The sequence below is a fragment of the Rousettus aegyptiacus genome, unplaced genomic scaffold (assembly GCF_014176215.1).
Source record: "Rousettus aegyptiacus isolate mRouAeg1 unplaced genomic scaffold, mRouAeg1.p scaffold_m13_p_4, whole genome shotgun sequence".
NCBI classification, from domain to species: domain Eukaryota; kingdom Metazoa; phylum Chordata; class Mammalia; order Chiroptera; family Pteropodidae; genus Rousettus; species Rousettus aegyptiacus.
The window spans coordinates 69,079,652-69,092,889 of NW_023416307.1; positions in this window are offsets into that span (position 1 = coordinate 69,079,652).

Consider the following 13,238-nt stretch of genomic DNA (forward strand, 5'->3'; position numbering starts at 1 on the left):
TTAAAGTGGTGCTCAAAGGTTCTGGTATAGGCATCTTGGTATGGTTAAAGGAGACAGTTAATAGTATATACTTTCTTCAGTGTGCAAGAGTTAAAAAAAAAAGTCTGTCTTGTTCACTTTTCCTCTATATATATTCCTTGTACTTAGCACTTCCTTGCTGAAATGTCTTCTTTTTCCCCATCTTCTATCACTTCAAAATGTAATGCTCCCCTGACTTTTAAAATTCTCCCCATTTCCAAAATTCCCCCAACCTTGTTCAGCTTTCCACCCGTGACACTGGTCAGAATCCCACAAGCCTTTGGTTGATTTCTAAAAGCTGTCCCTGGCTCATCTTCCTGTGATGAAACTGAAACCACTTAGTAGTTATGGATGACAAGCATCTGACTCTTTACCAATAAACAGCCAAAAAGCAGCTGAGACACTCATCTCTGGGTCAGGCTTGATCTCTGCAAGAGCAATTGTGATGGCACAGAGGAAATGATATCCTACCATAAGAATCGGGATTGCCACTTCAACGCTAAAAACAAATGGGGCGCTGCTATTAGAATACCACCCCTTGAAAAAAGACCCACCCTGACACCCGTACCACCACAGAAAGACCAACTAGCTGAGTCAAAAATAGACTCCTATCTGAGTCACCAGCCAGACAACACTCTAAGAACCCGGAAATGCACAAAAAATCACCTTTTTACTTAGGGGACACATTTCATGCTTCTGGTTGGTTGGTTGGTTGATTTGTTTCAACTTGAGGATTCTTTGAATTTTCTCAATTCAGAACCTGTTTAGATATATTATCTCCTCTGGTTGATAGTTTACTTCTGTCTACCAGCTTCAGCAGATACATTGTACTCATGTAATGTTTTGGAACATTAGTTATTCTCTTTTTTAGACAAGCAAACAATCTTGGATACAGAGAACTTCAACACAAACCCAAGTGCTCAATAACTTGCCTATATATAAAGTATTCAAAAATATTTTTAAATGTCACTGAGGGTTTAAAAATTAAATAAAACTAAGCACACACTTTTGCATTTAAGATCCATAATGAATATGTAGCTTACTCAGCCCATTTCTGCTTTCTCATGAACAGCAAAATCTAGACAAAAGTCATATGTTCTGTGGTCACTCTGATTTGACAACAAGAAAAGCCAGCTGCTATATAACCCAAGTGCTCATATATTTGTTCATTAAAAAGTACTGGAAATAGCAGTTTCTAAAGTAGTAGTTTAAATTAGCAAAATTTAACAAATTAATTTTAATCTGTTAACAAATTAATTTACAAAACTAACAAAATTTAATTAACAAAGTCAAAATTGAATAAATTCTGTAAATATATATGATCAGTTTTATGGCAATTTGTTTATAGTATACAAACTAATCATGAAATAAGAAATTCTGTAGGTGTCCTAAAAGCACATTTATGGAGAATAGAAACCTAAAGCCAGGCCCAGCAAGAAGAAACATGACCCATTCTGAACCATGGACACTCAGAAACATGACCTCAGATTGATACAATGACATTCTTCACCCCTTTGAACCTCCAATTGTACTTTCCTCTTATTTCTAGTAAATAACCTTGTATCCCAATTTACCAAGATGACCAAAGCCATCCTAAGATTCTTCATCTATCATTTAATTCCTATGGTTTGGGCCTATATTCATCTTCACATTTAAATCATAGCTGGTCTCCCCACCTCCAGTTCTCCCCACCTCCACCACTCCAATTTTCTACTTTGACCTGATCTACCTTCCTAAATCCCAATCTCTATTATGGCTGTCCTCTGCTCAAAAGACTTCAAAGAATCCACATCTTTCCGAACAGCACTCTAAAAATTAACCTTGCCAAACTGGGAAATGGATCTGAACAGACACTTCTCCCTAGAGGACATACAAATGGCCAAAAAATATATGAAAAGATGTTCAACATCACTAGTTATTAGGGAAATGCAAATCAAAATCATGATGAGATATCATCTCACACCTGTTAGAATAGCTATGATCAACAGAACAAGTCATAACAAATGCTGGAGAAGATGTGGAGAAATAGGAAACTTCATACATTGCTGGTGGGACTTCAAATTGGTACATCCACTAAGGAAAACAGCATGGAGGCTCCTCAAAAAACTACAAATTGATCTAGCACATGATCCAGCAATCTCTCTACTGGGTATTTACGCCCAAAGACTTGAAAACTCATATCCATAAAGATACTTGCACACCAATGTTCATAGCAGCATTATTCACAGTAGCCAGGACATGGAAGCAACCAAAGTGTCCTACGATAGGTGATTGGCTAAAGAAGTTGTGGTACATATATACAATGGAGTATTACTCAACCATAAGAAGAGATGAAATACTGCTGTTTGTGACAACATAGATGGACCTCAAGATAATGATGCTAAGCAAAATAAGCCAGACGGAAAATGCTGAAAATCACATAATATCACTTATATGTGGGATATAAACCTAAAACCAACAAAGGATAGGACAAACAAACAGAAACTCATGGACATGGACAATGGACTAGAGGTTACCAGAGGGTAGAGGGTGGGAGAAGAGGGGAGAGATAGATTGGGTAAAGGGGGTCATAAGTAAGTGGGTAGGGGGAGGACGAAGTGGGTAAAGGGGATCAAATATATGGTAGCTGAATGAAACCAGACTTTGGGTGGTAAATGCACAATAGGATATATATAGATGTCAAATTATAACGTATACCTGAAAATTATATAATTGTATTAACCAATGTTACCCCAATTAACTTAATTTTTTAAAAAAAATTGACTCTGCCTATTTCTAACATAAATATTTTTAACCCAGATTATTCCTTTGTATAGTCTATACTCTACAAAGATTGTCATCTCTTCTGTCTTCCTCCAAGATTTCTAGAAAACAGAAACCGAGGCAAAGATCACAGGGTATTACTTTATTTAGGGAGGCGCGATCCCAGGACAAGAATGAAAGAAAAGAAACGTAAGACAGGGAAAGATGGCAAACAATTTGAGATAAGCATAACAACAATGACCTCTACTTTGCAATGAGCTTGAAGAATCTCAGCCAGTCACTTGGCAGGACACCTGCTCAGCTACTCAGGATGTCTCCAAACAGGCCAGTCAGAGAAATTATGCCTCAGATGAGTCCGTTAGAGGAAGAAAGAGAAGGAATACTTATCTGACCAAATTCTTTCCAGCTCCTAGTTCTCTTTAGCCAAAGTCAACTCTCCCACACTTCTAGGTTGTATCCTGGACCTTTCAGGAGCTGCTTAGGAAACTAGAGCTCATACTTAATAGAGTAATATTTCATATAAATCTCAAAGTAGTTGGAAGAGCCAAAGACTCCAGGCATGGAGTTGACCAGTTTCAGGTGGCAGAACTTCATAGACCATGCAGATTCTGTCAGGCTCAGCAGCTCAGGCAGAGCAGATGTGTGGAAAAGGTAAAGGTCCTAGATCTAGATGAGACCAAGAGAATCTGCAGAGGTATATAAATTCAATATGCTGTCTCTCCATCTAGCCAAAGCCAGCCCGTCAATAAAGTTACCCATTGATCAGTTTCCTGAATTCCTTGTTTGGGTGCTTGCTTACATACTGCTAAGTTGTGAAGGTTATTTAAAGGTGGTGTATGGATGTGTATGTGTGTGTTTAGTTTCCTCTATTAAATTTTAAGCTCATTAATGGCAGCTATCGATATTTCCACATATCCCTATCTCAACCGGCACAGTGTGGGTGTATAAATGCCATCTCATCAGTAGTTGTTTAATAAGTGAAAAAGTGGAACAGCCCCAAGAATAGTAAACATGGGGGTCACTTGAGTCTCAGTAAACAGAACAGCCTCTTTTCTATTGACTTCACAGAAATAGTATGAACTTTGCAAGAAACCTTAATGGATACCTAAGTCACTCACTCATTGTACTCTGTGCTCTCAAGTCATTCTCTGCACAGGAAAAAATTTAAATAATTTAGGTAAAAAAACTACTGAGAAGCAATTGGCTCTTAATTATTTTTAAGGAAAATGAACTTTTTTCTCTTCAACAGGAAATTAGCTAAAAATTAGATCTTGTGCTCATTATTTAAATATTACACACACACACACACACACACACACACACACACACACACACGCACACACAGTTATATAAAACAAATACCAATTCAAACCATGCCCTATGATAAAATGTTTAAAGCCATAGACTCCAGAGCCAAAGTTCCTGGTTCAAATTTCAGCTTTGCCACTTACTAGCTACATGTCCTTTGGGGAATTATTTTACTTCTCTGCTCCATAGTTTCCTCATAGATACAAGGAAGATAATAATAGCACCAACCCCAAAGGGGTTTTTATAGTCAATGAAGTCATCTGTAATGCCTGAAACATGGCAGGCCATTTATAAGTGTTTGCTTAATAAATAAATAAGGTTATGAGCCCTAGAAAGTAAAGATAGGAATAAGAGCAATTATATACTGCTAAGAGACCAGTTATTTCAACTTTCTCTTTTCAGACCCTCCTTTATAGCTCTAACTGTAAGCATTATTACTAATTCCCTCCCCTACGATAACAAAGTACATGATTTGTATACAGATCACCTTATTTGGGTTGGTTGAATATGCGATTCTTTAAGAGCCTATAATCATAAAGAGCATATTGCTGATGATGTATAAATGTGGAGTATTTTAGTAAACAAATGAGAAGAAAAGGTATGAGGAGAAGAGAAAGTTCAGCTTGAAGTTAAAAGGTAATTGACTTTTTACTCAGTAGTAAATGGTAAGAAATATTTATTATTTTGTATAAATTTTCTCTGTTTAACTCTAGCCTACACTTCAAAAAAATTTTTATTTAGTTGATTGAAAAATATGTGGGTCCCACCCAACATGCTGTGTATTTCCCCATTCTTTGTTACCTCAGTAGGTGTGGCTTATCATTCTTGACTCATCTTGCCTGTCCTATTTGTGCTGTGACCTCTGCTCTTCATTCTCTGTTCCTTTAACATCCACCCAACTGGGTCCTTAGCATCTGTGCTGCTCCTAGCTTCAAAAGTACTCTAGAGACAACATACCACAGCCTAGGGCAAATGTCAAACCAAACATATTATAGCTTTCATAACAACTAACTTTTTCTGCTCCTATCACAAGACCAAGAGGTTTCTCTTCCAAAGGAGGGGATATACCTTGGAGTCACATCCTTGCCCCATCACTGCTCTCCACAGTTCCTCCTCCTATATGCCTCATCACCACAGCTCCTACTCAGTAACCATTTACAGGTCCAAATATAAAATTATAAATGTAATATGAGAACATTTCAATGAGCCATTTTAATAAAAAGAGATCACTTATTTAATTCAGTTTGGGTTGATTTGATATTTGTAGCCACTAGACTATCAGCCACAGAAGAAAGTCATGGCCCAAGTTTCATACACAAGCATCTTATTTCAAGCCCTCTTCAAGTCTTTCCTGGGACATAAACTCTGTCAGATTCTCTATCTTCCCCACAGTGAAGAATTTCAACATTCCATTGTACAGAGGTTCATACAGTGAATAGGGGGAGGAAGGAAATCTTACCTCCCCAATGTGGAAGTAAAATTGCCTCACGTGCTATTGATTCTGTTTATTAACTTTGAAATTCTGAAACTATTATGCTGATGGGAAGTTGGTTTTCAAAAGTCCCACAAATGTATCCATTTTGTCAACTGAAGTGAGGTGGAGCAATAAGAAATATTGTAAGGACATATGTTTAGGCTATCCAGATGTCCAGGAGCACAGCATGCTTCTTTTCTTGACTTCTGTTTATCTCAAAATAGATTTAATGCCTTTATGAATAATATAATGGGGATCATAGTTTGAAAATTATTAATACGTGTTTATCTTTTGCATTTTCACAAATGTGACCACATGTCTATGAATCCATGACATATCCCTAACTTGAAAGAATTTAGATAATTACAACATGGTGGGATGATGTGGAAGGAGAGAAGCAAAACTGATGATATATCTTCTTCTAGAGGAGGTTTGAGATAAAGATGAATTCTAGATTGAATATAGATTAAATATACAGTTAAATATATCTATTTAAATGTTAAGTGTTTCCACTAGATGTATAAATAATAGTTCACAACCTTAACTATCTGAGATAATATATATAATCCCCAAACTCCATCATCAGAGATTCTGATTCCATAGGACCAGGATGGTACCCAGGAGTCTTTATCTTTATAATCCTTCATAAGTATTTCTGGTCACGATTCAGGTTTGAGAACCAGTGTCCAAAGGACACATAGTAACCAAATTGTTCTGTGATCTGGAGTTACCATAAATACCCTGTAAACGTCTTCTAGAAGATTTTGAGGATAGAAGTCTTCTAAGGGATGGAAGTAACTCGGCAGACTGGCACAGAACCTGTGTAGAGAAAGTGTTGGGTCTCAAATTATTAGTTTCTACCAGAACTTCTCCCCTCTCAGAAGCAATAAAAAAGAAGTTTCTTCATATCTGACCACTTCTGAAGAATCAGAGGAAGGCAGAAGAAAGGAAGAAGGAAGAAAGAGAGGAAGAGAGATATAGACAGAGTCAGAGAGAGGTACCATTATCACCATTTCTATTCACCATTAAATATTCAGTACAATTAAATAAAAGGAGAGGATTGAAAAGAAACTGAAATACTGTCATTATCTCTGTATGATATGTTATCTGCCTAGAAAATTCAATACAATCAATTAATGTCCAATTAGAACTTTAAAAATTCAGTAAAAGCACCAGATAAGATAGAAATGCAGAAAAATTCATTCCTTATGCAACATGAACTATAGCCAGTTGATAAATATTTAAAGAATGATTCTCTTCACAGTAGTAATGAAACTATAAAATGCCTAGGAGTAAAACTAAATGGGTAAGACCTAAATGAAGGAAATGAGAGTTATTTGAAAAGAAACTGAAAAAATTATAGATATCACCACGTAACTGGACAGGAGGACACATGTTATATAGATATAAATTTTCTCCAGTGAAATTAAATTAAATAGAAAAGTCAAATAAATTATGGTGTAGCTAGACTATGAAGTTAAACATTTCAAAGAAATTAAAAGTATTAGAAGAAATTACGAAAGGATAGAGCTATAATATTGGAGTAATAAAGACCTTAATACAACCCATCAATCCATAGATTGATGATACAACTATATAAAAATATAAACCTTCTACATTGTTTTGAAAACACCATAAACAAAACAAGACAAGCAACAAATTGAGAGAAAATATTACAATAAAGATATTAAAAGAAGAAAGTTTTAAAAGAGTATATGTGAATTAACAAATGACAAAACATTTTATTTAAATTGGCAAAGGATACAAATTGGCAATTCACAGATGAGGAAATAGAAATAATTACATTAACAACAATAACAATAGCTAACATTCAGTGAGCAATTAGCATAAGCACCTTGCAATTATTATGTCATGAAATCCTAATAACAACCCTGTGAGGTAGAGCAGTGAAATAACCTGCTCTTGGTTGGTAACCTACAAAGAGTCATGGAGTGAGAGCATTCCAGATCATCTGACTCCAGGGGTGTTGCTCTTAATGACTACCATTTTCAGGCAATAAGTATATGAAAATATGTTTAACATCACTAGTATCAATGAAATTAAAATTTAATCTGTTTTAATTTTCAACTATTAGACTGGTAAGAATTAAATGAATTGATAATAACTGAATTTTGGTGAGAATGTGTCAAAACAGATAACCTGTTATACTTTTATGGGGGCATGATTTGTTTCAGCCTATTAATGGGGAAATTTTGCATGATCTGTCAAAATATAACATGTGCATATCCTTTGAATCAGGGTCTCCATTTTTAGGTATGACCTAGAGAGATACTCACAAACTGCCCCAAGAATGTTCAATGAAGCATTATTTATAATACTTAAGAATCAGAAGTAAATCAAACATCCATTAATAAGGGATTACTTAAGCTATGGGCAGCCAGTCTGTGGAAGACCAAGAAGACATAACCAAAAAAATATAGCAAAGTTCTATGTACTGTCATGGGAAGACAAATTGCTCTTACATGTTATTAGCAGGAGGTAAAGTGATGCAACCTCCACACAAGGCAATTTGGTACTATCTGTCAAAATCACAAATGCACACATTTGACCCAGAAATGCCACTTACAAAAATTTATTCTGTGAATATTCTCCTATCTATGCAAAATACACTATATACAAAGTTATGTATTGTCATAATTTTTACATAGGGAACTACTGAAAACAAACTGAATCAGTAGGTAACAAGTTAAATAAATTATGAAAAATTCATATAATGCAATACAATGCAATACTATCCATTTAATGCAATGTTATAGAATGGTAGTATATACTATAATACTGCAGACTTTAAAAGAAAGAAGATGTTTTTTATCTGTTAACATACAATAATCTTTTAAAAATATTGTTTTTTAAAAAGTAAGCTACAAATAAATATGTATATAATATGCTATAATTTGTTTTTTAAAAAATAGGATAAAGACTATATGAACAAAAATCTCTCTGGGTAGCCACACAAGAAACTAGTAATGCTGGTTACATCCAGGGAAAACTGCATGATTGAGACACAAAGGTAGATGAAAAACTTTTCACTTTCTTTTCATCTTTTGAATTTTTTTAATATGTATATATTACTTATTCAAAAAATACAAATTCTAAAAATAAAATAAAGCAAGTTTCAGAACACATGAAATGTGTGCTCTATTAATATTCATAAATCTATATTTTTATTATTTCCTTATGTATATATTCATGCACATATGTACATTGAAAAGAGTCGAACAGTATTTACACAGAGGGAAGAAAAAGAAGAAAAAGGATTTTAATCTTTTTACCCTTTATGGTTTGATATTACATAAAGTTTTATGAAATAAAAACATAGACACACACATATATACATACACACATATACACATCTATATATTCATGTTTTCTTGGATAAGAGGTAAAAAAAAATCTCTTTCAAAAGAGTGGGTGAGAATGAGAAGTTCTAACATCTCATTCCTGTTTTCCTAATTAATCTTAGGTGAATCACTTAACTGCCCAGGACCTCAATTATCTCATCAATAAAGTGAGAGGGTTGAACTTGGTGACACCTAAGATCATTCCTGCTTGATAATCCAAGAATCAAATCTATTAATCCATAACCCAATATAATGGTTATTAGCTAGTCATTGAGAGTATGACATGATACTACTTTAAAAGCTAACTGTTTTAAAAGAAAACTCCTGAAAAATATGTTAGACTCAAAAGAATGAAATTCTAACAGTAATATTTCAGGTGTAGAGAAAAGTTTTCTTCAGAAATCCTTCAGAAGTCCCTCCAATCACTTGTTGGTCATAAAGCTGATCTTGGCTAGCCCCCAAGATACTATTGTATGATGTCATAAAATGAGACATAAGACCTTCACAGCTCTGAACACATAAATTAAATGGTCCTTTCAGCTTTCCAGAATATTATACAACACCAGTCTCTTTTTCTAACTTCTTCCTCTAGCTTTCAAAATAACTTTTAGTTTTCTTTGTTAACCAAGGCTATTTTTAATTTTTTCACTGTATTCAGGAAATAGATACAGTTTTCAGATCTTTCAACCATGGATTTTAAACTCTGTCTTATATGAAAACTAGTTTAGCTCATCCTGTAGATGTATTATTATACAAATATGGAAAGAATCTGGACCAGCATGATTTGAAAAGTAAGCTGAGCAGATCTCTCTCTCTCTTTTTTTAATATCAAGTAGTTCATGGGTCAGAGTTGAAAAACAGTGAAAAAGAGGGTAAGAGGTCACATCAAATGGGGACTTAGAAATCTTTCTGGCTCACAGACTCAAAACATCTTTTGTCTGGAACATAGTTGTAGACATTTAAAAAAAGATATCTCAAATCAGAAGAATACAATGAAACCTTTGACCCTAAACTTGTCTAAAATGTTTGTTTAGGTTCTGGCCATACAGGAGCCAACTCTTATATATATGGATGCCAAAATCTGCCTTGAAGGATTGTAGACAAAAGAGCACTGGTCTCGGTCTTAAAAATCCTGTTTTCAAGTTTGTATCTCACTCACTACTCAAATGGCCTTGAGCAAGGCATTTATTCTCTCAGTTGCCTCAGTTCTTTTATGTTGGTTTTATCCTCCAGAACTTAGGCTCATTTTTCGTTGCATTCTTTACAGTATTAAGCACTTTGTAGGAACTCGGCAAGTATTCACTGATCAGTCTAATCTCGTGTACCCTGCATGTTCTAGGACGTCTATGAGGGAGATTTAAAAGATTCAGATGAATTCTGATTTATATTCCTACTCTATTCTAACCATGGCACAGAGTAAGAGTCAAAAGTTCAGTCCCTGGAGTTATACACTCCTGGATTCATATTTGGTTCACCACTTTCTAGCTCTCGGACCTCAGACAAGTTATTACTCAATTTCTCTGAGCTTCTATTTCCTCATCTATTTTATATGGTTACTGTGAGAGCTAAAAAACATAATGCTGATAACATACATGAAGAATAGTACATGGTGAATGTTCAGAATAAACTTAACAATATTGTTACTGACCTTGGACTAACTTTTACAGTCATACCCATTTTTTTCTCATTATAGGGACATAAATCTTGCCCATTAGCCTCCTCAATAATGGTATGTTACAAGAAGATAATACCTTAAATGATACATTAGACCAACTGGACATAATTGACATTTACTGAGCCTTCCATCCCAAAACAGCTGTTTATATATTCTTCTCTACTACACATGGAACATTCTCAAGAACTGACCACATACTGGGACACAGAGATAGCCTCAACAAATATAAGAGGGTTGAAATCATGCCAACCATATTCTCTGATCATAATGCTTTGAAACTAGAGAGTAACTGCAAAAAGGAATCAGAAAGAATCACAAATACATGGAGATTAAATAACATGCTACTAAAGAATAACTGGGTCAGAGAAGAAATGAAAAGAGATATTAAGAGATACATAGAAATGAATGATAATGATAGTACAACATATCAAAACTTTTGGGACATGCCAAAAGCAGTAATAAGAGGAAAGTTCACATCATTTCAGGCCTATCTCCAAAAACAAGAATGAGCCCAAATAAATAACCTAAGGCTTCATCTTAAAAAACTAGAAAAGGAAAAACAAATGAAGCCTAAGTCAGCAGAAGGAAAGAAATAATCAAAATTAGAGCAGAAAGAAATGAAATTGTAAACAAAAAAATAGAAAAAATAAATTCAATGAAGAGCTGGTTCTTTCAGAAGATTAATAAAGTTGACAAACCCCTGGCCAGACTCACTAAAGAAAAAAAAAAGGACACAAATAAACAAAATCAGGGATGAAAGAGGGGAAATTACAACTGACATCGCAGAAATACAAAGGATCATGCAAGAATACTATAAAAAAGTATATAATAACAAATTTAATAATCTGAAAGAAATGGACCAGTACTTAGAAAAACACAATCTTCCTAGACTGAATCAAGAACTTCTAGAAAATCTAAATAGACCAATCAGCAGTATGGAAATTGAAACAATCATCAAAAACCTACCAAAAAGTAAAAGTCCAGGACCAAATGGCTTCACCAGTGAATTCCACCTAACATTCAAAGAAGATTTAATACCTATTCTCCTCAAACTCTTCCAAAAAATCGAAGAGGAGGCAACCTTCGCAACTCATTTTATGAGGCCAATATTACTCTGATACCAAAACCTGGTAAAGATAACACGCATACACACACAAAAAAACTACAGACAAATATCTTTCATGAACATAAATGGAAAATTCCTAAATAAGATACTAGCAAACCAAATACAGCAACATATTAAAAAGATTATACACCACAATCAAGTGGGCTTCATCCCAGGGGCACAGGGGTGGTTTGACATATGCAAATTGATTAATGTGACACACCACATAAACAAATTAAAAAATAAAAATCATACCATCATATCAATAGATGCAGAAAAAGCCTTTGACAAGATACAGCACCTATTTATGATCAAAATACTTCACAAAATTGTTATAGAAGGAAAGAAAGTATCTTAATATAATAAAGTCCATCTATGACAGACCCTCAGTCAACATTATACTTAATGGTGAAAAATTAAAGACCTTCCCTCTAAGATCAGGAACAAGGCAAGGCTGTCCACTATCGCCACTGTTATTCGATATCACATTGGCAGTCATAGAAAGTGCAGTGAATCAAGAGAAATATATAAAAGGCATCCAAATAGGAAACAAAGAAGTCAAACTCACTATTTGCGGGTGACATGATTCTCTATATAGAAAACCCTAAAGACTCCACAAGAACACTACTAGAAACAATAAGCAAATACAATAAAGTTTCTGGATACAATCAATGTTCAAAAATCTATGGAGTCCCTATACTCTAATAATGAAGTGTCAGAAATAGAAGTAGAAAAAATAATTCCTTTTGCAATTGCAACAAAAAGAATAAAATACCTAGGAATAAATTTAACGAAATATGTGAAGGACCTCTATGATGGAAACTACAAGACCCTATTAAAAGAAATCAAAGAAGATACAAAGAAATGGAAAGATATTCCATGTTCTTGGATTGAAAGAATCAACATACTTAAAATGACCATACTACCTAAAACATTATACAGATTTATTGCAATCTCCATAGAAATCCCATCAGCATTTTTTAAATAAATAAAACAAAAGAATCATTAGATTTGTATGGAAGAACAGAAGACCCTGACTTACCAAAGTCACCCTGAGAAAAAAGAATGAGGTTGGAGGTATCACTCTGTCCGACTTCAAATTATACTACAAAGCAACAGAATCAAAATGGCATGGTATTGGCAGAAAAACAGACACAAGGACCAGTGGAACAGAATTGAGAGTCCAGAAGTAAATTCATATTTATACGGGCAAATAATTTTTGACAAAGAAGCCAAAAATATACAGTGGAGAAAGGAAAGCCTCTTCAATAAATGGTGCTGGAAAAACTGGAAAACCACCTGCAAAAGAATGAAACCAGAGAGTTGTCAATCACCACATACCAAAATTAACTCAAAATGGATTAAGGATTTGAATATAAGACCTGAAACAATAAAATGCATAGAAGAAAACATAAGAACTAAACTCAAGGACCTTAGACTTAAAGATTTATGAATTTGACCTCAAAGGCAAGGGAAGTAAAAGTAAAAATAAATGAATGGGACTACATTAAGCTAAAAAGCTTCTGCTCAGCA